General features: G+C 47.1%; 1 protein-coding gene across 1 annotated transcript in view; it reads right to left on the bottom strand.

Annotated features, from left to right (window-relative positions):
- The window catches only part of sun2 (Sad1 and UNC84 domain containing 2), a 101,239-nt gene extending 81,286 nt beyond the window's left edge, over nucleotides 1–19,953 (bottom strand). The window contains exon 1 of the mRNA XM_072271834.1: nucleotides 19,869–19,953. The gene's annotated coding sequence lies outside the window, so the exon portion shown is untranslated. The remainder of the gene's footprint in view (nucleotides 1–19,868) is intronic.
- Between the last annotated feature and the right edge of the window lie 4,182 nt (nucleotides 19,954–24,135).

The following is a 24,135-nucleotide window of genomic DNA, read 5'->3' as shown; positions in this document are numbered from 1 at the left end:
ACCAGAATGGTGATCTACGCATGGAGCCAAAAGAGACCGGGGAGATCGTAAATAGGTTTAAAGAGGTCCTTTTGCAGTTGTACAGGGCCCTGGTGAGACCACACCTGGAATATTGTGTACAGTTTTGGTCTCCAAATTCTAGCTATGGAGGGAGTGCAGTGTAGGTTCACGAGGTTAATTCCCGGGATGGAGGGACTGTCATATGTTGAAAGATTGGAGAGACTGGGGTTGTATACACTGGAATTTAGAAGGATGAGAGGGGATCTGATTGAAACATATAAGATTATTAAGGGATTGGACACGTTAGAGGCAGGAAACATGTTCCCAATGCTTGGGAAGTCCAGAACAAGAGGCCACAGTTTAAGAATAAGGAGTAGACCATTTAGAATGGAATTGAGGAAAAACTTTTTCACACAGAGTGTTGTGGTTCTGCGAAATGCTCTGCCTCAGAAGGCAGTGGAGGCCAATTCTCTGGATTCTTTCAAAAAGGAGTTAGATAGAGCTCTTAAAGATAGCGGAGTGAAGGGATATGGGGAGAAGGCAGGAAAAGGGTACTGATTGTGGTTGATCAGCCATGATCACAGTGAATGGTGGTGCTGGCTCGAAGGGCTGAATGACCTACTCCTGCACCTATTGTCTATTGTTTGTTGTCTATTGGTTTTATGCATCTATATTTACTTGGGAGACAGACACAGAGTCTGTAGATGTAGCAAAGCATCAGTGAGGTCATGGACCTTATACAGATTACAGAGGAGGAGGTGTTTGCTGCTTGAGGCAAATTAGGGTGAACAAATCCCCAGGGCCTTACAAGGTGTTCCCTTAGACCCTGTGGAAGGCAAGTGCCAAAACTGGAGAAGCTTTAGCAGAGATATTTAAGTCATCCTTAAGAGAGGTGAGGTACCAGAGGGTTGGAGGCTAGCTAATGTTCCACTGTTTAAGAAAAACTCAAAAAATAAGCCAGGAAATTATAGGCTGGTGAACCTCACAGCAGTGGCAGGAAAGATTGGAAAGTCTTCTGAAGGACCAGATACATGATTGTTTGGATAGACAAAAACTGATTAGGGATAGTCAACATGGTTTTGTACATCGTAAGTTGTGTCTAACCAATGTTATAGAGATTTTTGAGGAAGTTACCAGGAAAGTTGATGAAGTCAAGGCAGTGGATGTCATTTACATGGACATTAGCAAGGCTTTTGACATGGTCCTACACTGGAGCTTGTTCAAGAAGGTTCAGTTGCTTGGCATTCAAGATGAGATAGTATATAGGATTAGACATTGGCTTAGTGGGAGAAGCCCGAGAATAATAGAAGATGGTTGTCTCTCTGACTGGAGGCCTGTGACTAGTAGAGTGCTGCAGGGATCGGTGCTAGGTTCTTTGTTGTTTGTCATCTATATCAAAGTTCTGAATGATAATGTGGTCGACTGGATCAGCGAATTTGCGGATGACACCAAGATTGAGTGTGTAGTGGGCAGCGAGGAAGACCATTAAAGCTTGCAGCTGGACCTGGACCAACTGAAAAATGGCAGGTGGAATTTGATGCAGATAAGTGTGAGGTGTTGCACTTCGGTAGGACCAACCAGGGTAGGTCTTACACAGTGAACGGTAGGGCGCTAAAGAGTGTGATAGAACAACGGGATCTGGGAATACAAGTCCATAATTCATTGAAAGTGGTGGCACAGGTAGACAGGGTCGTAAGAAAAGCTTTTGGCACATTGGCCTTCATAAATCCAAGTGTTGACTACAGATGGGATGTTATGTTGAAGTTGTACAAGACATTGGTGAGGCCTAATTTAGAGTATTTTGTGCAGTTTTGGTCACCTACCTACAAGAAAGATGTAAATAAGGTTGAAAGAAGATAGAGAAAATTTCCAAGGATGTTGCCGGATCTGGAGCACCTGATTATAGGGAAATATTGAATAGCCCAGGGGTTTTGTGCCCAACTGGCTGCACCAGTACTCTGACTTCCCTTGTACTGTCAATGATCCTTTTAAGGTCCTCAGCATTCTCAACTTCAACCTGTCTCTATCCACTCTTTTATTTTCCTTCTAACCCTGTCAGAATATTTACATCCTCAATCCCTCCTTAATTATGCAGCTTAACTCTGTTATGTGCAGCACACACAAAATGCTGGAGGAACTCAGCAGGCCAGGCAGCATCTAGGAAGAGATGTTTTGGTCTGAAATCCCTTGTTTATTCACTCTGTTATATTCTGACTCTCTCTACTCTCCCCTTTCTCACTGTCTCTCTTTCTCTTTTCCTCCCTCTCCCACCACACCCTTTTCTTTTCTCCATCTCCCCCTCCCTCCTTTCTTTTCTCATCCCCCTTTCTCACTTTTCTTTTTCCCCCTCTCTATTCCTCTCCCTCCTTCACACTTTCTCCTTCTCTTTATCTCTTTCTCTCCCTCCTCTCCTTTACCCTCCCCCTTTCTATCTCCTTCCATCTCTCTCCCTTCCTCTCCTTCCTTCTCTCACTCCCTCTCTCCCTCTCCCTCCCTTTCCTTCCTTCCCTCTCCCAATCCCTCTCCCCCTATCTCCCTTCCTCTTCCTCCTTCTCATCCTTGTCCCTCCCTCCATTTTGCTCCCACCCCCTCACCCTCATCTTCTCCCTCATCCTCTCCCTCACCCTCTCCCTCACCTTCCCCCTCTTCTCATTACTACCATTGAGAAGGAGGTACAGGAGCCTGAAGGCACACACTCAACGATTCAGGAACAGCCCTCTGCCATCCGTTTTCTGCATAGACATTGAACCCATGAACACTACCTTGCTACTTTTTTATTTCTATTTTTTGCAGTACTTATTTAAGTTAACTATTTTGAATATATTAACGACTGTAACTCACAGTTTTTTCTATTATTATGTATTGGATTGTCAGCATCTGTAATACACATGGGTCTATCAAGCAAACACTCGGAATCTACAGCTGGACCGATTGTAGGGTGTAGAGGGGGTGGTAACAGATAGCAGGGGCAACCTGATAGATTGGGAGAACGGGCAGAAGGAATTTATTACAGGAAATCGTGCGCATGATGATTGTTCCTGCAGACTTCCTCACTCGAGAGCCCTGGTCTAGGGTGTGTCTGCGCGGAATTTGCATGTCCTCCCTGGGGATTTTCCGCCCAGAGCTCTTGTCTCCTCCCTACAGCCAACTGATGCGTTAACTGGCTGCTGCAAGTTACCCCTAGTGTGGCAATTATTGATGGGTGTGTGGGAGGGAATAAGTGGCAGGGCTGAACAGGAATGGGATTGCTCTGCTGGGAGCTGGCATGTGTCTGTTGGGCCGAATGGCCTCTGTATTAAGTGACAGAAGGACTAGGAACACAATATAAATATTGGAACTGAAATTTGTTATTGGCTTACTATTGTCACGTGCACTGAGGCATTGTGAAATGCGTGACTTGCACACTGTTCATATCGATAATTACACAGTGCATTGGGAAGTACAAGTTAAACAAGCATGCAGAATAAAGTGTAACGACTACAGAGAAAGTGAAGCGCAGGTTGACAATAAGCTGCAAGATCATAATGAGGTGGATTGTGAAGTCAAGGACTCCAAGAGGACCACAACCTCGCCGTTGGGCTCGGAGGCTACATTGCTTTACGCTTTGGCTCTTGGTAAAGTCACCCATGCCAAACAGGTCAAAGGGTAGAGGCCAGACCACCAGTTCTCCAGGTTTGGGGAGGTTCAGCTCAGGGCTGGTCTTTGTTGCAGAAACAGCAATGAAAAATCCTCTACATCTGAGTGCAACGGTACAGACAGAGAAGGTGGACCTTCATTGCTGCCCTAGACACCTGTGTTTAACAAACAATCTATCAAACAATGGACAGCTCCCACCTCGATTTCCTCTTGTTTAAAAAAAATGCTCCCCCTACCTGTTCTTCTATTCCCAGTCTTGCTTCTTACCTCTTCTCAGCTGCCTATAACCTCCTCTGGGCCCCCCTCCTCCTTCCCCCTTCTCTGATGGTCCATTCTCCTCTCTTATCAGATTCCTTCCTCTCCAGCCCTTTACCTTTCCCACCCACCTGGCTTCACTTATCACCTTCCAGCTATCCCCCTTCCCCTCCACTCCCCCCCCCACCTTTTTATCCTGCTGTCTTGCTGCTTCCTTTCCACTCCTGGAGAAGGGTCTCAGCCCAAAACATCAACTGTTTATTCATTCCCATGGGTGCTGCCTGGCCTGCTGAGTTCCTCCAGCATTGTGTGTGTGTTGCTTTGGATTTCCAGCATCTGCAGAATCTCTTGATTTTACCATTTGCTGCCCAAGGTCCTGGAGAGGATGGAGAAGATATTTCCTTTGCACGTTCTCCTTATGACAACATAGATTTCCTTCGGGTGTTCCAGTTCCCTCCTGCATCCCAAAGACGTGTGAATTGGTCAGTTAACTGTAAATTCCCCCTATTATAAAGGAATGGTGGAATTTGGGAGGAGTTGATGAGAATTTAGTGTAAATGGTCAGTTGATGGTCAACACGAATCACTGGGTCAAAGGTCCTGTTTCATGCTGAATCTCTCTGGCTTTGTAGAGAAGTGTGAAGAGATTTGATGGCGATGGCAACATTTTTCAACCTCTCACTGCTATGGGTGGAAGTTCACACTTACTTCAAAAAGGTAGCAATTATACCCAGTGCCAAAGAAGAGTAATATAAGCTGCCTTAATGACTATTGCCCAATAGCACTCACATCTATAGTGATGAAACGCTTTGAGAGGTTTCCACGAGACTGAACTCCTGCCTCAGGAAGGACCTGGACCCACTGCAATTTACCTGTCACCACAATAGGTCCGGCAGACGCAGTCTCCATGGCTCTTCACATGGCCTTAGTCCGCCTGGACAATACAAACACCTATGTCAGGATGCTGTTCATTGACTATAGCTCAGCATTCAACACCATCATTCCCACTATCCTGATTGAGAAGTTACAGAACCTGAGCCTTTGTACCTCCCTCTACAACTGGATCTTCGACTTCCTAACCGGAAGACTACAATCTGTACAATCTCCTCGTTGCTGACGATCAACACTGGTGCACCTCAGCGGTGTGTGCTTAGCCCACTGCTCTACTCTCTCTATACCCATGACTGTGTGGCTGGGCATAGCTCAAATACCATCTATAAATTTCCTGATGATACAACCATTGTTGGTAGAATCTCAGATGGAGACAAGAAGGCGTACAGGAGCGTGATGTGCCAACTATTGGAGTGGTGCCGCAGCAACAACCTGGCACTCAACGTCAGTAAGATGAAAGATCTGATTGTGGACTTCAGGAAGGGTAAGATGAAGGAACACATACCAATCCTCATAGAGGGATCGGAAGTGGAGAGAGTGAGCAGTTTCAAGTTCCTGGATGTCAAGGTCTCTGAGGACCTAACCTGGTCCCAACATATTGATGCAGTTATAAAGAAGGCAAGACAGCAACTATACTTCATTAGGAGTTTGAAGAGATTTGGTATGTCAGCTGTTACGTACCCCGTAACTGGGTTGCCAAACCTGCAGAAATGGAACACTCGTTGGAGTCTGGATTACTAGGAACTAATAAAGTTTTATTAAAGTAACAAATAATACAGTACTCTAATCGTAAGGATATAAATGTAACAGGTTAGCAATGATAATACACACCTACACACAGAACTAGGGTAATAGGAATCAACCAAGCTCTATCGCAGTCTAGGGGTAAAATGATCAGTCTTACAGTGATGCAGAGTTCATTTCAGCTTAGTGCAGTTCGCAGTAATCGCTGTTGTACCATTGGAGAGAGACGGGGGGGGGATGCAATTTGGTTCAGGCAGACCTTTGATGTCTTCTATCCCACTGTGGTCACCGACTGTGACCCCCCTGTTCCGGACACAATCGTTCTTCCGCGGTGAACCCAGCACCCAGGCAAGGGCAGACACACACACCAGGTTCCCACCGATTGTACCTTTACACCCTCTGAGCCTATGGTCGGTTCCCGCGAACCGGACCTCCAACCTCCCACCACTTGTGGGGGCACACTGCTCTTTCCAGGTTCTCGTTGTCTTGTGGTCTCATGGTGTCCCGTGCCTTAGCGAACCTGCTCTTTTTATCCCCCTGCTGGGGTATCACCTGTCCATCAAACTTCAAACAGTTCAGGTTCAAAGCAACCGGTCTGTCAATATTCTGAATTGTGTTTCTTTTCCGTTAATCTCTCTCTCCTCTCTTATTAGCAGCTTGAATGTTTCTCCATTGTCTCTCTTATCTCTCTCATTAGCATCAATCATCTGATAGCTTGGTTTGGCGTCACACCCTTACCCTTCAAAGGATTTTTACCGGGGTAAAAATCATGGGCATGAATGCACATTATTAGATACACACTAATATACAGGGTCATCAGCTATTCGGCTAATACAGAGAACTTTAAGTTTCAACACCTTGACAGACAGTCAGCAATCACATTGTCCGTTCCTTTTATATGTTTTATTTTAGTATCAAATTCCTGTAAGACCAGTCTCCAACTTAGTAACCTTTTGTTTTTATCTTTCATAGTGGCCAAAAACACTAATGGGTTGTGATCAGTGTAAATTATCAGTGATTTCTATGCCAGACAAATATAAACCTCAAAATGTTGTAATGCTAGTATGATTGCCAGTAATTTCTTCTCCACAGTGGAATAATTTCTCTGATGGACATTAAATTTCTTAGAAAAATAAGCCACCGGGTGTTCAATTTCCTCTTTGTCTGTCTGCAACAGCACCGCCCTGGCTGCTTCGTTGTTAGCATCTGTTGCTAGAGAGAAGGGTTTTGAAAAGTCAGGCGCATTCAGCACAGGATGGTGACACAGAATCGCCTTCAGACTCTCGAAGGCCTGTTGACAAAGGTCGTCTCACACAAACTTCGCATTCTTTGGCAAGAGCTTAGTAAGAGGGAGGGTAATATCAGCAAAGTTTTTGCAAAACTTCCGATAGTACCCCACCACCCCCAAGAACCTTCTCAGGGTTTTCTTGTCTGTCGGGGTGGGGACTTCAGAGATAGCCTGAACCTCAGCCTGCATCGGTGCCAGCTGCCCCTGTCCTGCCACAAATCCCAGATAAGTGACCTTCGCGTGGCAAAATTCACTTTTTGCGAGGTTCACTGTCAGGTTGGCTTCAGACAGCAATTTAAACAGTTCCTCTACCGCCACAATGTGCTCCTCCCACGTGTCACTCCAGACCACTAAATCGTCAATATACGCTTCTGCGTTCTTTAGCCTTTTTGTCACTGAATTAATCATCCTATAGGGGTGTTGTTTACTAGGCTGACCTGATGTGACAACAACACCATGTACCGTCTCTTTGCATCACCCCAGGACATCCGGACATACGTGTGTGTACTGGTTAATTAGCTTCTTCAGCGGCTCGCTCTGTTCGGGGGTTAAGGGAGAGACCTTATCAGCAAAGTTGGCCAAAACAACAGAGTTCTCCAATCCGGTCGGCACCATATTTATCTTTTCAAGATGGGTTTTCCCCTTGTCAGGTGCCACCTCAGCCTCATTAATTTTCGTGATAACACCGACTAGGTCTGCTTGCTTATCGTGGTAAGCTGTTAACATATTAATAGGCTCTAACTGTGTCGGCTCACATCTACAATACTCAATAATATCCTCCCTTATGCTCGGCCAGTAAAACTCTTTCATAATTCTATCGACTGTCTTCCTCACCCCAAAATGTCCACCGAGGGTTATCTTGTGGGCCAGGTTAAAAATCTCGTCCCTATAAATTTTTGACACTACCACCTGGTGCACCACCCCCCATTCCTCATCTGCAGGCACGGTACTTGGTCTCCATTTCCTCATTAGTACTCCCTCCTTCACATAATAGCCCACTGGCTCCCTTTTTAATTCTGCTTCGGAGAGAGCTGTCTCCGTCAAAACCATCAGCTCCTCGTCTTGTTCCTGTGCCTGTATAAATTTCTTCCTCGCTAATGATAAATCTACCTCAACTCCCTCACTTTCTTCCGCTCCACTATGCTCCTTCTTCTCACTTTCTAACCCCTCCTGGTACAAGGCTGGTAAAAACGTCTCAGCTAAATCTACATTCACTTCGGCAGCCTTTCTGGACATGCGCCGAGTCACTGCAGGGATAAACCTGTGAGTCCATGGGCGGGGCCTCAATCCTGGCAGGCTTGCTTGTCAGTTTTACTGCTGAGCACACCTCTCCGTCTGCAAGGTCATTACCAAGTAAGACCTCCACGTCTTCCATCGGTAGTTCGGGCCTCACCCCTATCGTGACCCGTCCGGAGACCAAGTCGCTTTTTATGTGTATCTGGTGCAAAGGTACTGCTTCAGTCCCTTTCCCAATGCCTTTTATCACACTGACCTCCCCAGTCTCAGTCTCTGAACTAAAGTCTAATACACTCCTTAAGATTAATGTCTGACAGGCCCCAGTGTCTCTCCAAACCTGTACAGGAACTGGATTTGACCCCTCCTTCACTGACACCAATCCGGCCGAAATAAACTTCTCGCGCCCTTCCTGAACTCCATCAGACCTCTTCTCCCCTTGTGGTTTGTTTGCCGGCTCAATACAGCCAGTCGGCATCGGCGTTTTTCCTTTCCCCGTCTCCTTCTTTGGGGCAAAGCACCTGGACGCAAAGTGTCTGCCTTTCCCACAATTATAGCATACGACCCCAGGAGACTTCCTATCAAACTGCTTCCTGTCTTCCTTATCCTCACTAGTGCCTGGCTTACTTTCTGGCTTTTCCGGCGGACTCTCTCCGCCCTCTTGACTACCCTTCTGGTAGCTTTTACTCAAGGTAAACTTTGCCTTGTGTGTTAACGTGTACTCATCCGCTAACTTAGCAGTTGCGGCTAAGGTTTCTGCCTCTTTCTCATCTAGATAGGGCTTCGTACCTTCAGGGACACAACTTTTAAACTGCTCAATCAGTATTAGCTGTAGCAGTCTGTCATAATCCCCATTGACCCCTTTCGAGGCGCACCAACGCTCACAATACATCTGCATCTCATGGACAAACTCTAAATACGTGCGGCCCCACTGCTTCCTCACATTCTGGAACCTCTGCCGCTATGCCTCCGGGACCATCTCATAAATCCTGAGTATGGCCTCTTTCACCACATCATACCTCTGGGCATCTTCTGAGGACAATGCTGAGTAAGCTTGCTGGCCCTTCCCCTTAAGCACACTCTGAAGCAAAACAGCCCACTTATCCCTCGGCCAGTCCTGACTTGCAGCGACTTTTTCAAAATGTGGAAAGTACCGATCAACATCGGCCTCCTCAAATGGGAGAACCAGCCTAACCTCCTGGGTCGCCCTGAACCCTCCACCCTGGTTCGGCATGGGGCCCTGCGCTAGCGTCATCCTTAACTTCTCCAACTCAAATTCCCTGTCCTTCTGCTTCTCTCTCTCTTCTCGTTCTAACTGCCTGTCTCTCTCTTCTCGTTCCAGCTGCTTTACCCGGAACTCGTGCTCGAGTCTCAATTTTTCCATCTGCAGATGCACTGCTTCTCCACCAGGTTTGCTCATAGATACCACCTCCAGCTCCCCGTGGGGAAACACACCTTTAGATACATAATGCTCAATGATAGCTCTGTGCAATTACGCTCTCCTCATTGTTGGCTCCCCCTTAAAAAGATTCAACCATTTGGCAACAGTCGCCAATTCTGATTTCCTGGCATCCTCTAATGCCTCCAAGGTTGGCGCCTTTAGAAATTCCTCAATCTCCATTTCTGCTGTTTGCCCTTTCTTTCTTTTGGGAACTTTGACCCAATCAATTTACCCAGTCCCAAATTTGGCATTCAAAATCCCGGATGAGCCCCCACTTATGTTACGTACCCCGGAACTGGGTTGCCAAACCAGTAGAAATGGAAGACTCGTTAGAGTCTGGATTACTAGGAACTAATAAAGTTTTATTAAAGAAACAAATAATACAGTACTCTAATCGTAAGGATATAAATGTAACAGGTTAGCAATGATAATACACACCTATACACAGAACTAGGGTAATAGGAATCAACCAAGCTCTATCGCAGTCTAGGGGTAAAATGATCAGTCTTACAGTGACGCAGAGTTCATTTCAGTTTAGTGCATTTCGCAGTAATCGCTGTTGTACCGTTGGGGGGGGGGGGGATGCAATTTGGTCCAGGCAGACTTTTGATGTCTTCTATCCCGCTGTGGTCACCGACTGTGTCCCCTCCTTTCCCGACACGATCGTTCTTCCGCGGTGAACCCGGCACCCAGGCAAGGGCGGACACACACACCAGGTTCCCACCGATCGTACCTTTACACCCTCTGAGCCTATGGTCGGTTCCCGCGAACCGGACCTCCAACCTCCCACCACTTGTGGGGGCACACTGCTCTTTCCAGGTTCTCGTTGTCTCGCGGTCTCATGGTGTCCCGTGCCTTAGCGAACCTGCTCTTTTTATCCCCCTGCTGGGGTATCACCTGTCCATCAAACTTCAAACAGTTCAGGTTCAAAGCTTATTGACCGGTCTGTCAATATTCTGAATTGTGTTTCTTTTCCGTTAATCCCTCCCTCCTTTCTTATTAGCATTTTGAATGTTTCTCCATTGTCTCTCTTATCTCTCTCATTAGCATCAATCGTCTGATAACTTGGTTTGGCGTCACACAACAAAAACACATGAAAACTTCTATAGATGTACCATGGAGAGCATTCTGACAGGCTGCATCACTGTCTGGTATGGAGGGGGGAGGGAGGGGGTGCTACTGTACAGGACCAAAAGAAGCTGCAAAGGGTTGTAATTTAGTTGGCTCCATCTTGGGTACTAGCCTACAAAGTATCCAGGACATCTTCAAGGAGCAGTGTTACAGAAAGGCAGTGTCCATTATTAAGGACCCCCATCACCCAGGACATGCCCTCTTCTCATTGTTACCATCAGGTAGGAGGTACAGAAGCCTGAAGGCACATACTCAACGATTCAGGAACAGCTTCTTCCCCTCTGCCATACAATTCCTAAATAAACATTGATCCTGTGAACACTACCTTACTTTTTTAATACATATTACTTCTGTTTTGGCACAATTTTTAATCTATTCATTATACGTATACTGTAATTTATTTATTTATTTATTATTTTTATTGTTTTCTTCTTCTTCTATATTATGTATTGCATTGAACTGCTGTTGCTAAGTTAACAAATTTCACGGCACATGCGGGTGATAAGATACCTGATTCTGATGACTAGATTCAAGAGGGTGGGTGACTGGATTAAGGAGGGTGAGTGACTATATTCAAGAGAGTGGGTGATTGGATTCAAGAGGGTGGCTGATTAGATTTAGGAGGGTGGGCGGGTGATTGGATTCAAGAGGGCAGGTGATTGGATTCAATTGGCCAGTATTTGGATTCAAGAGGGTGGTTGATTAGATTCAAGAGGGTGGGTGACTGGATTCAAGAGGGTGGCTGATTGGATTCAAGAGGGTGGGTGGATGGAAGTTGTTCTTACTAGCAGATGGGTCACAGACCAGGATCCACAAATCTAAGATTCGGGGCAGACACTGCAAAGGGAGTGTGAGGAAAAAAGTAATTTCTCACAGGATCAGAATCAGAATCAGGTTTAATATCACCAACGTATGTCGTGAAATTTGTTGTTATGTGGCAGCAGTACATTACAATACATAATAATAAAACTGTAAATTACGTGTAAAAGTATATATATTTTTAAAAGTTTAATTAAATAACTAATGCAAAAAGAGAAAACAAAGTAGTGCAGTAGTGTTCATGGGTTTAATATCCATTCAGGAATCAGATGGCAGAGGGGAAGAAGCTGTTCCTGAATCATTGAGTGTGTGTCTTCAGGTCTCTGTATCTCCTTCCCAATGGTAACAATGAGAAAAGGGCAGGTCTTGGGTGGTGGGTGTCCTTAATGATGGACGTCACCGTTCTGAGGTATCGCTCCTTGAAGGTGAACTGAATGCTGGGGAGGCTACTGCCCGTTATGGAGCTGACTGAGTTTACAACTCTCTGCAGCTTATTTCAATCCTGTGCAGTGCTCCCTCTCCCCATTCCAGAATGGGTATGACCTGGAATTAGGAAATGTTGCATGAAACTACATGGGAATGTCATAAGGATGGTGCAAGAAGGCATAGCATAATTAGAGTTTACAAGGTACACGGGAGGAATGCAAGGCTAGGTTACAGCTAATTTAATGTAAGGAATCTAACTAGTCAGGCAGAGGAGGACATTAATCAGCATATGCAAATACGATACTGTTGATTTTACGGAGACATGATTGAAAGAAGGGCAGGACTATCTATGGTATAGGATTTATAGGGATTATAGGGTGGAATATAACAGGAGAGGCCATGACTTTCTTGATCAAAGACTCCATCCAGTGATAATAAGGAAGGATATGACAAAGGCTCTTCAAGTTAAGCCATTTCGGAACAAAAAAAGCCAACCACTTTGCTTTAAGTCACTGTACTTTAAATTTTCAGTTTGTTGTGGAGAACGACAAGGGTCTTCTGAAAATTAAGATCCTGAGTTGAGGAAAGGCCAACTACAGGTGACCTGTAAGAATGTACTGGGTGAAACTACCTGCAGGTCCAGGGTGACCTAGAACTCCGACCTGGAGTTCGGGGCCAACAAGTTCCCATTAAGAGTGAAGGGTAAGGATGACATGTTCAAGGTGAATGGTCCCCTAGTATGGCAAAATAGACTGTTGACCTCACAATATACCTCGTTATGGCCTTGCACCTTATTGTCTCCCTTCATTCACTCTATATCTGTAACTCTTTATTTGGATTCTGTTATTATTTTGCCTCACCGCACGGATGAAATGAAAGGATCCGTATGGATGGTATACAAAACAACGTTTTGAACTTTACCTCGGTACAAGATCACACGTTCAAAGTTCAAAAGTAAATTTATTATCGAAGTACATATACAGTATGTCGCCGTATACAACCCTGAGATTCATTTCTTGTGGGCATACTCAATAAATCTGATAACTATAATAGAATCTATCATTGATTTTGTTACAGTTATTGGATCTATTAAGTATGGCCACAATATATGAATCTCGGGGTTGCACCAACAGGGTGGATGGCCAGTGTGCAAAAACAAGCCAGCTTTGGGAGCTTTGCTGCTGTTACATAGACTAGCAAACAGGTGTGCAGGCGTCATTAGTAGCCATTAGTGGTTCAAGCCAGGAACCAGATGGCAGAGGGAAGTGGGAATGGTAAAGATAGAGGCTGATAGGTGATAGATGGAACCAGATAAGGGGGGGGGGGCATGCGGGCAGATGTGGACCCACGTGCATGGCAAATCTAGTTCCACCTATCACCCCCCCCCCCACTCTATGTACCAGCTTCCCTCTACACTCTCAGCTGCGATGGAGGGTCTTGACCTGCAAGGTTGAACCATTCCTTTGCTTCCACAGATGTCGCTCAACCTGAAAATTGGTGGTGGTGTTGATGGTGAGGAAGGTAGTCCTGTACCACGGGTAAATATTGATCAGCTTCTAAGATAAGTGGAGCAATGGCAGATGGTGATGCTCATTGGGAGGACTAGAGTAGGATTGTAGTTGGACTCTGGAGAGTACCAAGGCAGAGAGGGATCTGGGTGTACAAGTCGATAGATCCCTGGAGCTGGCAGAAGCACAGGAGATAAGGTGGTGAAGAAGGCACATCGGTTCTGGCTTTCATTAGTGCCTGCATAGGATGTAAGAACAGGGATGTTAGGCCACAACAGTGTGCAGTTCTGGTCACCACACAATGGGAAGGACATGAATGCACTCTGGAGGATGCAGAAGGGATTCACATTTCTTTTATGAGGAGACACTAGATAAGCTTCTTCCCCCTTCCTCTCCAGGCCTGAAGAAGGGTCTCAGCTCAAAACATTTGATGCTTTATTCTTTTCCACAGATGCTGCCTGACCTGCTGAGTTCCTCCAGCGTTTTGCTCTGGATTTCCAGCATCTGCAGGATACCTTGTGCTTATAATTTGCTGCTCAGCTGTGAAGCTTCTTCAAGGGATGCCTACCCTGACAAAGATTAAATCTTCTCTTTGATGGGAGTTCACTGAGACTCTCCCTCACTGGTCCCCCTCTGTGGTCTCTGCTACTCTCCAACTCTTTGAATATGAGCTCATCCAAACGCACTACCAGAGTAACGTGCATCCCCTCACTCTGGTATCCTTCCTTTCTCTCCAATAGTCCACTCTCGTCTCCAATCAGATTCTTTCTTCTTTGGCCTTTTACCATTTCCAGCAATCACCTTCCAGCTTATACTGCTTCCCCTCCCCCCACCTTCTTATTCCCACTTCGTTCCCCTTCCTTTCCAGGCCAGACGAAGGGTCTTGGCCCAAACCATCAACTCTTTGTTCCTTTCCACAAATGCCACCTGACCTGCCCAGTTCCTCTGACATTTTGCGTGGGTTACTCTGGCTTTCCCTGGGATGGATGAGACTGAGGGGTACCTGACGGACATGCACAAAATTCTGAGCGGGTAATGGGACGGATAGTGAGGAAAGTTTTCACCTAAGTGACTTCAGAGGATGCATGAGATTGAGGATGGATTTGAGCATAAGAACTTTTTTTTTTCACCCTGAACTTGTTTAGAATCCAGGCCGCACTTCCCGAGGGAGTGGTGGCAGCCAGTACTCAACCAGCATTGAAGAACTCTTCAGCTGAAACTTGAAGGTCCATGGCACAGAAGGCTACACGCCAACGCTGTTAATTGGGATTAGCGTAGATAGGAAGTTGAAGTCTGGCACAGACTTGGTGGGCCAAAAGGCCTGTTTTTGTGTTGTGTTAAACTCTAAGTTTAAAAGGATGTGATGAAGAAAGAGCAAAGGAGGGCGTTTTTGGCAGAACAGAGTGTTGGATGATCTGAGGTTATGCACCAGCAAAAAAAAAGCAGAAGTGTCAAGTATTTTGAAATGGTGGGAGATTGAGAAACATTGACATTCAAATGTCCCTCTGAGAGCTAACTTGCAGGTGAGGTAAGCAATAAATGTGACCCCCGAGCTTCTGGTTGTCACTTTAAACCTCCGTCTCGCTTCCACGCTTGTCTCTGTAACTTTGGCCTCCACCGCTGTTCTAATGAAGCTCAGCTGAAGCTTGAAGAACCAAGCCCCATCTTCCTTCGAGGCACACTACAGCCCTCAGGACTCGAGGCTGAGTTCAACCATTTCAGATAACCAGCCTCTCCTGTTTGTGCCAGAGCCAGCCAGGTCATTCTCCTTACCTCAGACGTTGCCTCATCGGCAAGTAGTCTACTGTCTTTCAGATTTCCGGTAACTGTTGTGTTCTGCCTCTCACGATTCCAGAAAGCTCTTGTGTTTTATTTTTAATTCCCTTTCTCTCTTACCTCCATCTTTCATCTGTGACACTGGCAGTCGGGGTACCTGTGACGGGGGGCGGTGGGGGGCATGTCAGGATGTCGGAGGGAAGTGCAGGAGGTGCACATTGCAAGGGTTGACCCGGAGGGGCTGAGGACTTGTTTTGGGGGGGCTTTGGGGCGCATGTTGCATGTGTTCCCGGATTCCGATTTTTGCTGATTTGGAGTGGCTTGATTCAATGCAGTTCCTCAGTGAAGAGCAGTTTGCCCTGTGGTCTAGGCGGCGCAGCGCTGAGCCGAACACCTCTGAACTCCTGGTTTGCTGTTTGACATTCTACATGTTGCCTGTTTGCCTTCCGCTGCTTGCACAATCACTTCTTTTTCTCATGCTTCGGGTGGTTGACGTTTTCTTGATTGGGCTCCACGCTGTTCCCATGTGTGGTGGCTGCCTGAGGGCAGATGAATCTCAGAGTTGTGTTCTGAATGCATACCTCAATAATAAACACACTTTTAATCCTGTATCCTCCCCTCTCGTCGGCTTGCTTCCGTCATTTCGCCCACGTCCTTTTTCGCCCCCAGCACCCTGTGTGAGCCCAGCAGTCGGAGCAGCTGAACTGTTGCTCCTGGAGAAGACCACTCTGGTCATCTGTACCTTCTAACACCCCCCCCCCCCCACCAACTCCAGGTAACCGAATGTGCTTAGCCAACTGCACTGCTCTCTCTACACTCATGACGGTGTGGCCATCGGCCACATCTGCAAAGGGTGGCACCATCATCAAAGACTCTCACCATCCCCTTTTCACGTTAGCACAGTCATGAACTTTGTGACTTAACTGACTGCCCATTCCGCCACTGGCATTTAGGGCAGCAATGAATGTCCTCCATCTCTGCCCGTCCTTGGCCACCCACAGGTGTAGGAAGGTTGCTTCATCGCTGTTTCCATAACAGTTTTGTTTGACCAGAATCAGGTTTAATATCACTGGAATATGCCATGAAATTTGTTAACTTTGCCGCAGCAGTACAATGCAATACGTAGTAATGGAGGGGAAAAACCTGTGAATTACAGTAAAATTATATATATTAAATAGTTAAATAAGTAGTGCAAAAATAGAAATATAAAAAAAGTGAGGTAGTGTTCATGGGTTCAATATCTATTTAGGAATCGGACGGCAGAGGGGAAGAAGCTGTTCCCGAATCATTGAGTGGTGCCTTCAGGCTCCTGTACCTCCTTCCTGATGGTAGCAATGAGAAGAGGGCACGTCCTGGGTGATGAGGGTCATTAATGATGGACTCCGCCTTTTTGAGATGTCGATCCTTGAAGATGTCCTGGGTACTACGGAGGCAGGTGTACCTGAATCACTGAGTGTGTGTCTTCAGGCTGTCAGTCGTGCAAGTCCCGGTTGGAGACTCGGGAATACCACAGCACCCAGTTGTAGAAGGATTCTTCATTCTCGTTTCCGAAACAATTTTGGTTCACCAGTCAGGGTTGTTTAGCCCTGAGCTGAACCCTCGAACCTGGAGGATCGGTGGAATACTCTCCGTCCGACCTCTGCCCTTCTCCTTGACCTGTTTGGCATGGGCGACCCTACCAAGAGTCAAAGCACAAGGCCCTGACTCCAGCCGGCATAGCTCTCCAGGTCTTTGAGGCGCACAAGCCATGACAAGGTTGAGGTCCTCTTGGAGGGGCTCCGTGAACACTGCTTTGTTCTTCGCCTTTTGCACCTGTTCACTTAATTTGTAAATTTTAGTAATTCTTACCTTGCAGTGCACTGCTCGCGCAAAACAACAAACTTCATGGCTGTTGACAGCAATAATGAACCTGATTCTAATACATGAAATTTTGACCATGGTAGTGTGGTAGTTAGCACGGAACAACACTCTACAGTACAGGTGGTGGCTCAGGTTCAAATCCCGCCACTATAAGTAAGGTGTTTGTTCGTTCTCCCATGAACCGCGCTAGTTTCCTCCGGGAGCTCCGGTTTCCTCCCACAGTCCAAAGTCGGACCAGTTAGTAGGTTAATTAATTATTCCTCTCTGCATAGGACGACAACCTTGCCGCTCCTTTTCCATTTTGTCTGTTTTTTTTGCGAGGCCGAGTTGCTAGCTTGACCCGGCATGGATGGAAAGCGTGTAAGGAGCCGGCCGGATTCGAACCCGTGACCACTCACCTCCAAATCTAGTGCTCATGCCACAACACCACCGGCCAGGCTAATAATTTAATTGGCCAGTGAAAATTGTCCCGAGATAAGGCTCAGATTAAATCGGGGGGTGGGGGTTCTGGGCAGGAAAGGGCCTACTCCGCGCTGTATCTCAATGAATAAATAACCAGCTATCCAATTGTTTGGAAATTCCGGACGTGGTTCCTGCATTCCGCCATCTCTCCAGCCCCCTCCCTCGCCCAGACAAAGGTGGAGCCCCTGTGTTCACCCACAGCTTCGCGGAGCCTCATCAACACATTGAGCACCTCGGTGGGGGAGAGTCCTCGCGTGAATAGACATTCACCTAAGTACTATGGGCAGGTAAAATTAGAAGGAGGCTCATTATTTAAATGGAGAGGGATTGCGGAGCTCGGAGACGAAGAGGGATGCGTATGATTGACAGACGGCTAAAACATAGGTCTAGAAAATAATTAACCACCTAACGGGACATTATTCCTGGGGGGGGGGGTTGTTGAACACAAAAATGAAGAGGTTATGCTTCAGAGTTTAGGGCATTAACGAGGCCACATCTGAAGGACTAGGTAGAGTACAGATCTCCTTATTTAAGGAGGGATGTCAGAGGAGGTTTATTAGCTGAACACCTGGAATGGGCAGGTTCTCTCTTGAGAAGACTGGCTGGGCTTGTATCCACTGGATTCTCTAAGAGCCTGTAAGAACCTGAAAAAGTTTAATGAGGTGGATGATGAGAGAATGTTTTCGCTTGTGTGGAGAATCTAGGACTTGAGGTCTCTGCTTCAGGATAAGCTTCCCCATTTAAGGTGGAGATGAGGTGAACACCTTTCCCTCAGAGTCCTTGGAACACCAAAAGGCGGTGGAAGCGGAGTCATTGAAGATTTTTAAGGCAGAGAGAAAAGGATTTATGATTCGCCAGCTGTGCACGATGCTGGTGATACAGACTGTCCCCGCTGGACACAGTCCCGGTCTCACAGACTGTCCCCACTGGACACAGTCCCGGTCTCACAGACTGTCCCCGCTGGACACAGTCCCGGTCTCACAGACTGTCCCCACTGGACACAGTCCCGGTGATATACATTGTCCCCACTGCGTGCGGTCCTAGTCATACACACTGTCCACTCTGCGTACGGTCCCGGGGTCCCGGTGACACACACTGTCCCCATTGCGCACGGTCCCGGGGTCCCGGCGATACACACTGCCCCATTGCGCACGGTCCCGGGGTCCCGGTGATACACACTGTCCCCATTGCGCGCGGTCCCGGGGTCCCAGTGATAAACACTGTCCCCATTGCGCACGGTTCCGGGGTCCCGGTGATACACACTGTCCCCACTGCGCACGGTCCCGGGGTCCCGGTGATACACACTGTCCCCATTGCGCACGGTGCCGGTGTCCCGGTGATACACAGTCCTCATTGCGCACGGTCCCGGGGTCCCGGTGGTACACACTGTCCACTCTGCGTACGGTCCCGGGGTCCCGGTGATACACACTGTCCCCATTGCGCACGGTCCCGGGGCCCCGGTGATACACACTGTCCCCATTGCGCACGGTGCCGGTGTCCCGGTGATACACACTGTCCCCATTGCGTACGGTCCCGGGGTCCCGGTGGTACACACTGTCCCCATTGCGCACGGTCCCGGGGCCCCGGTGGTACACACTGTCCCCATTGCGCACGGTCCCGGGGCCCCGGTGATACACGCTGTCCCTGCTGTGCAGATTTCAAGTGCACAATTCCGGCGGTGCCCCCAATCCTGGTTGTGCAAGGACCTAGTGTTACTCTCTGGCCTTCCCTTCCTCCCTCCCTCCCTCCCTCTCTCTCTATCTATCTCTCTATCTCTATCTCTCTCATTCCCTGTTTTTACACCATGAATTGTGGTTTATATCGGGACAATCTGACGTTATCTATTTCCTGTATTTCGTTGTTAGTGTGTTTCTGGGTCTGGGTTATTAAATTGTATCAGGTCAGTGATATATTAATAGCCATTTGATTGCCACAGCCACTATTTTTAACAGAGGAAAAGGGTAAATGTAGCCAAAGGCCGCCAGGCCATTCTCCTGTTAGGGGAAATGGTTCTCATTATTGGCTGACAGATGTGTGGGAGTGTATACACAGGCGAGAATGGGGTATTGTTCAGTAGGAGACATGATTCCAACAATCTCACTCCAACAATGTGGAGCATCGCTGACAGGTGTAGCCATGACTAATGGTGACTCACACTTCACCAAACAGCACAGGGTGACTCAAAGTAAACCTGACTTTTCTGTATGTACAGTACCCAAAATCCATCCCAGACAGTCCCGCGGCCGCCTCTTCCACTACACCGTCTGGCCACAGTGTGGCAGCGTTGCGGACCTGTGAGTGATGCGCAGTCACAGCAGGATCAGACTTCCCCATCAAGTACATACACCCACTCTCTGCGGCGATCCGTTGTCCCTGGCATACAGTCGTAGGTTACATACCTCGGATCGGTTTCAGTTCGATGACTTGCAATGTTTGCTTCGTGAGAGGTCAGTGTGACAAAATTCCAGCCAGCGTCAGGAGCAGCTACCTGCGGTCAGAAAGTAGCTGGCAAATCCCTCCCACCGGTCCTTGCCCACACGTACAGGTCAGGCGTTTTCCTAAACTGTAATACAGTCACAGACAGCTGAAGCGTGTAGTGGGTGTGGCCCACCTACCTCTCTACACGTACCGGGCTTTCCTCCGGTTGGAGGGAGCTGAGGACTGTACAGAATTGCCTGGGACGCACTGCCCCACAGGGAGAAGGAGGCAGAATCGTCGAAAAGCCCACGCTGCCGGAAAATGGGTTCAGAATGACCCTAAGAGCAACATCTCACTCCTTCTTGAATATATTTAATAATTCAGCCTCAAGCGTGTTCCATTGCGGAGAATTCCACAGCTCCAGCTTACTGATGTCCAAATTTCCCCTCTGGCCCCTTATCCTCATCCTGTGATCCCCGGCCAGGAATGCCCACCCGGAACTCTTCCTGCATTAATGCTGTTCAGTCCCACCAAGATTTTATAAAGGTTCAAAAGGTTGTCTCTCCTTCTTCCAGTGAGTGTAAGCCTTACCATCCCCAGTCTCTTACACGACCATGAGATAGAGGAGCAAAATGAGGCCATTCGGTCCATCGAGTCTGCTCCTCCATTCAATCATGGCTGATTTATTATCCCTCTCAGTCGCAGTTTCCTGCCCTTCCCCATAACATTGTCGTCCACTAACCTCTGCTTTAACTATACCCTCTCCACAACCATCTATAGCAATGAATTCCACAGATTCACCACCCTCTGGCAAAAGATATTCCTCCTCATCTCCGTTCTAAAGGGATGGGCTTCTATTCTGAAGCTGTGCCCTCTGGTCCTAGACTCTCCCACCACTGGAAACATCCTCTCCACATCTTCTCTATCCAGGCCTTTCCATATTCGATAGGTTCAATGAGATCGGAATCAGGTTTAATTTCACTGGAATATGTCATGAAATTTGTTGTTTTTTTTGTCAGCAATACATTGCAATACATGATAATAAAAAAACCTTTAAACTACAATAAGTATATATATAAATAAATAAAATTAAGTAATGCAAAAAGAGAGGAAAGCATACTGAGTTAGTGTTCATGGGTTTTTTTGTCTATTCAGAGGTTACCTCAGTAAATATATTTAAGACAAGGTTGGATAGATTTTTGCATAGTAGGGGATTAAGGGTTATGGGGAAAAGGCAGGTAGATGGAGATAGACAATAGACAATAGGTGCAGGAGTAGGCCATTCAGCTCTTCGAGCCAGCACCGCCATTCACTGTGATCATGGCTGATCATCCACTATCAGTATCCAGTTCCTGCCTTATCCCCATAACCTTTGATTCCGCTGTCTTTAAGAGCTCTATCCATCTCTTTCTTGAAAGCATCTGGAGACTTGGCCTCCACAGCCTTCTGGGGCAGAGCATTCCATATATCCACCACTCTCTGGGTGAAAAAGTTTTTCCTCAACTCCCTTCTAAATGGCCTACCCCTTATTCTTAAACTGTGGCCAGATCAGCCATGATCTTATTGAATGGCAGAGCAGGCTTGACGGGCTAGATAGTCCACTCCCGCTCCTATTTTTTACTTTCTTGTGTTCTTATGTAAACCTGATGTTGGATGGGAAGAAGCTGTCCCTGAAACATTGAGTGTGTGTCTTCAGGCTCTTGTACCTCCTCCTCATTCTTCAAACTTCAGCAAGTACAGGCCCAAACAAACCTCAAACATTAATCTTTTGTATCTGCATTCACTCTCATAAAGCACCTCTGGATCATCTCCAATGCCAGCACATCCAGACATGGGTGTTGGGCCCAAAACTACACATAATACTCAAGGTATAGTTATTCCAAAGCTCTGTACAATTTGCAAAAAAGATGCATTTTTCACCTCCTAGTCTACCTTGTTTGTTTTTGCTTTTTATTGTCTACCTGCACTGCACTTTCTCTGTGGCTGTTGCACCTCATTCTTTGATAATTGTTTTTACCTCAATGCCCTGTGTAATGTTCTGCTCTGTATGAAGAGTACACAAGACAAGCTTTTCACTGTATCTCAGTACATGTGACAAGAATAAACCAATAATAATTCCAAGTTACACATCCCTCTTCATGTCTTCAAATCCTATCAGTATAAAGGCCAACATACCATTTGCCTTCTGAACCTTCTGTGTGCTCACTTTCAGTGACTGATCTACAAAGACACCCTGGCACCTCCCCCTGTTCCTACTCTTCTCTTGTTCAGATAGTCATCTTCCTGCGTTTGCCGCCAGAGTGAATAACCTCAATTTTGTCCGCATTAAACTCCACCTGCCACGCATCTTCCATTTGAAGCATGGAAGGATCACCCCTGCCTCCAATTCACAGCTCGCCCACCCACCCAGCTTTATGCCGTCAGCACCTTGGAGAATTGGTCGCTTAATTCTCTGGTCACGATCATTAATACCCTGCAGTAGCATGCTGGACGCAGCCTGACACTTGGAAAATAACCCATTTATTCTTACCCTTTTGTCTCCTGCTGGCCAGCCAATCCTCTGTTCATGTCACCGTTGCTACAGGAAAGCAACATCCACCACCCGAGATGCCATCTTCTTACAGCTACCATTGGACAGGAGGTAGAGAAGCCTGAAGGGGCAGCAACTTCCCTTCAGCCATTCAGTCCTTGTGGACAAAGAGCAATATAACATGGAAAAGGCCCTTCGGCCCAACTGGCCCATGCTGACCACGGCATCGTCCCTGCTAATCCCATTTGCCCGCGTTCAACCCATAAACCTCCAAGCCCCTCCTCTTCATGTACCTGTCCAAATGCCCCTTCAATGTTGCAATTGTACCCGCCCCAGTCACTTCCTCTGGCAGCTCATCCCAGGTACTCACTAGCCTCTGTGTAAAGAAGTTAACTTTCAGGTCACTTTAAATCTCTCCCCTCTTGTATCTGTACCACACAGTTTTGGACTCCCCAACCAACCCTGGTGAAAAGACTATCTTATCCATACCCCTCATGATTCTGTCACCTCCCGTGAGGTCACCCCTCAATCCTACACTCCAGGGAATACAGATCCAGTGTGTCCTACCTCTCTCTAGAACCCAGGCCCTCTAGTCCAGGCAACATCCTTGTAAACCTGTTCTGAAGCCTCTCCAGCTTGACAATGTTTTCCCCATAACTTTGCACAATACTTCTTGTGGTTGTCAGAGTGGTTTTGGGGTTTCAGACATATACACTTAGCAATTGACTTTGGCTACCAGTTTTCACATCCGAAAATGTATTGCGGATTTAATTTGGAGAGCAGCTCTGAACAATGGGTTCTTAAAAGCCATGAATCCCAGATCAGACAAATGCTGATCAAAATTAATTTGGACGCCTATGATGTGGGTGCGAATGGGGAGATGTGAAGTTTGTGTGTGGTTTCAAAGAAAGCATTGTCCATACATTGTGAATATGGAATTGTCCTTCCGATGTTTAGCCCCTTGTTGGACCTGATAGACCTTTCGACTGAAAGCATCTCCCTATGATGCCTGCTGTGCCTTGTGTTGTCGAATACAGAAGCTGCTTTGTATCTACTAGAACATTTCACTGGTGGCTTCATTCATGCAACAGTGGTCTCACCAATGATTCACACAACTCGATGCCCTGACTGATGAAGGCCAGCGTGCTAAATGTCTTCTTCACCATCCTGTCTACTTGTGTGGCTATTCCCAGTGACACGTGCGCTTGTGCTCTCAGGTCCCTCGGTTCCACAACACTCAGATTTAGGTTCTTATAATATCAGAGAACGTTGACAGTACACAACCTGAAATTCGTACTCTTCACAGACGTCCACGAAACAAGAGACTCCATAGAATGAATGATAGGACACTGAAGCCCCAAAACCTCCCCTTGCCCCACCCTTCGCCATGCAAGCAACAGCAAAATGACCTTGATCTAGTCCATCAAAACTGCAGTCCATAACCCAGCACTTCGGTTTCTCAGCCAGGCTCTCTCTCACCAGCGAGGGAGAAAGAAGTCGCCTCCTGCAGCAATGAGAGTGGAGACCAGCAGCTCGCCGTTCGGATGTTACGATCTTCCGCGATATTTCTCCAAGCCCCCCCCCGGATCGAGGACCTACTCACTCACCATCAAAAGAGAGAGAGAGGGATCTATCGAGGACGGGGACCTTCTTCCGACAGCAGCCAGCCATTAGCAAACACACCGCCTTCTGTCTCCGTTTCAGTACCCCATGATGCT

The sequence above is a fragment of the Mobula birostris genome, chromosome 11, assembly GCF_030028105.1.
Source record: "Mobula birostris isolate sMobBir1 chromosome 11, sMobBir1.hap1, whole genome shotgun sequence".
NCBI classification, from domain to species: domain Eukaryota; kingdom Metazoa; phylum Chordata; class Chondrichthyes; order Myliobatiformes; family Myliobatidae; genus Mobula; species Mobula birostris.
Note: the sequence above shows the minus strand (reverse complement) of the source record. Positions and strands in the feature narration are given on the sequence as shown.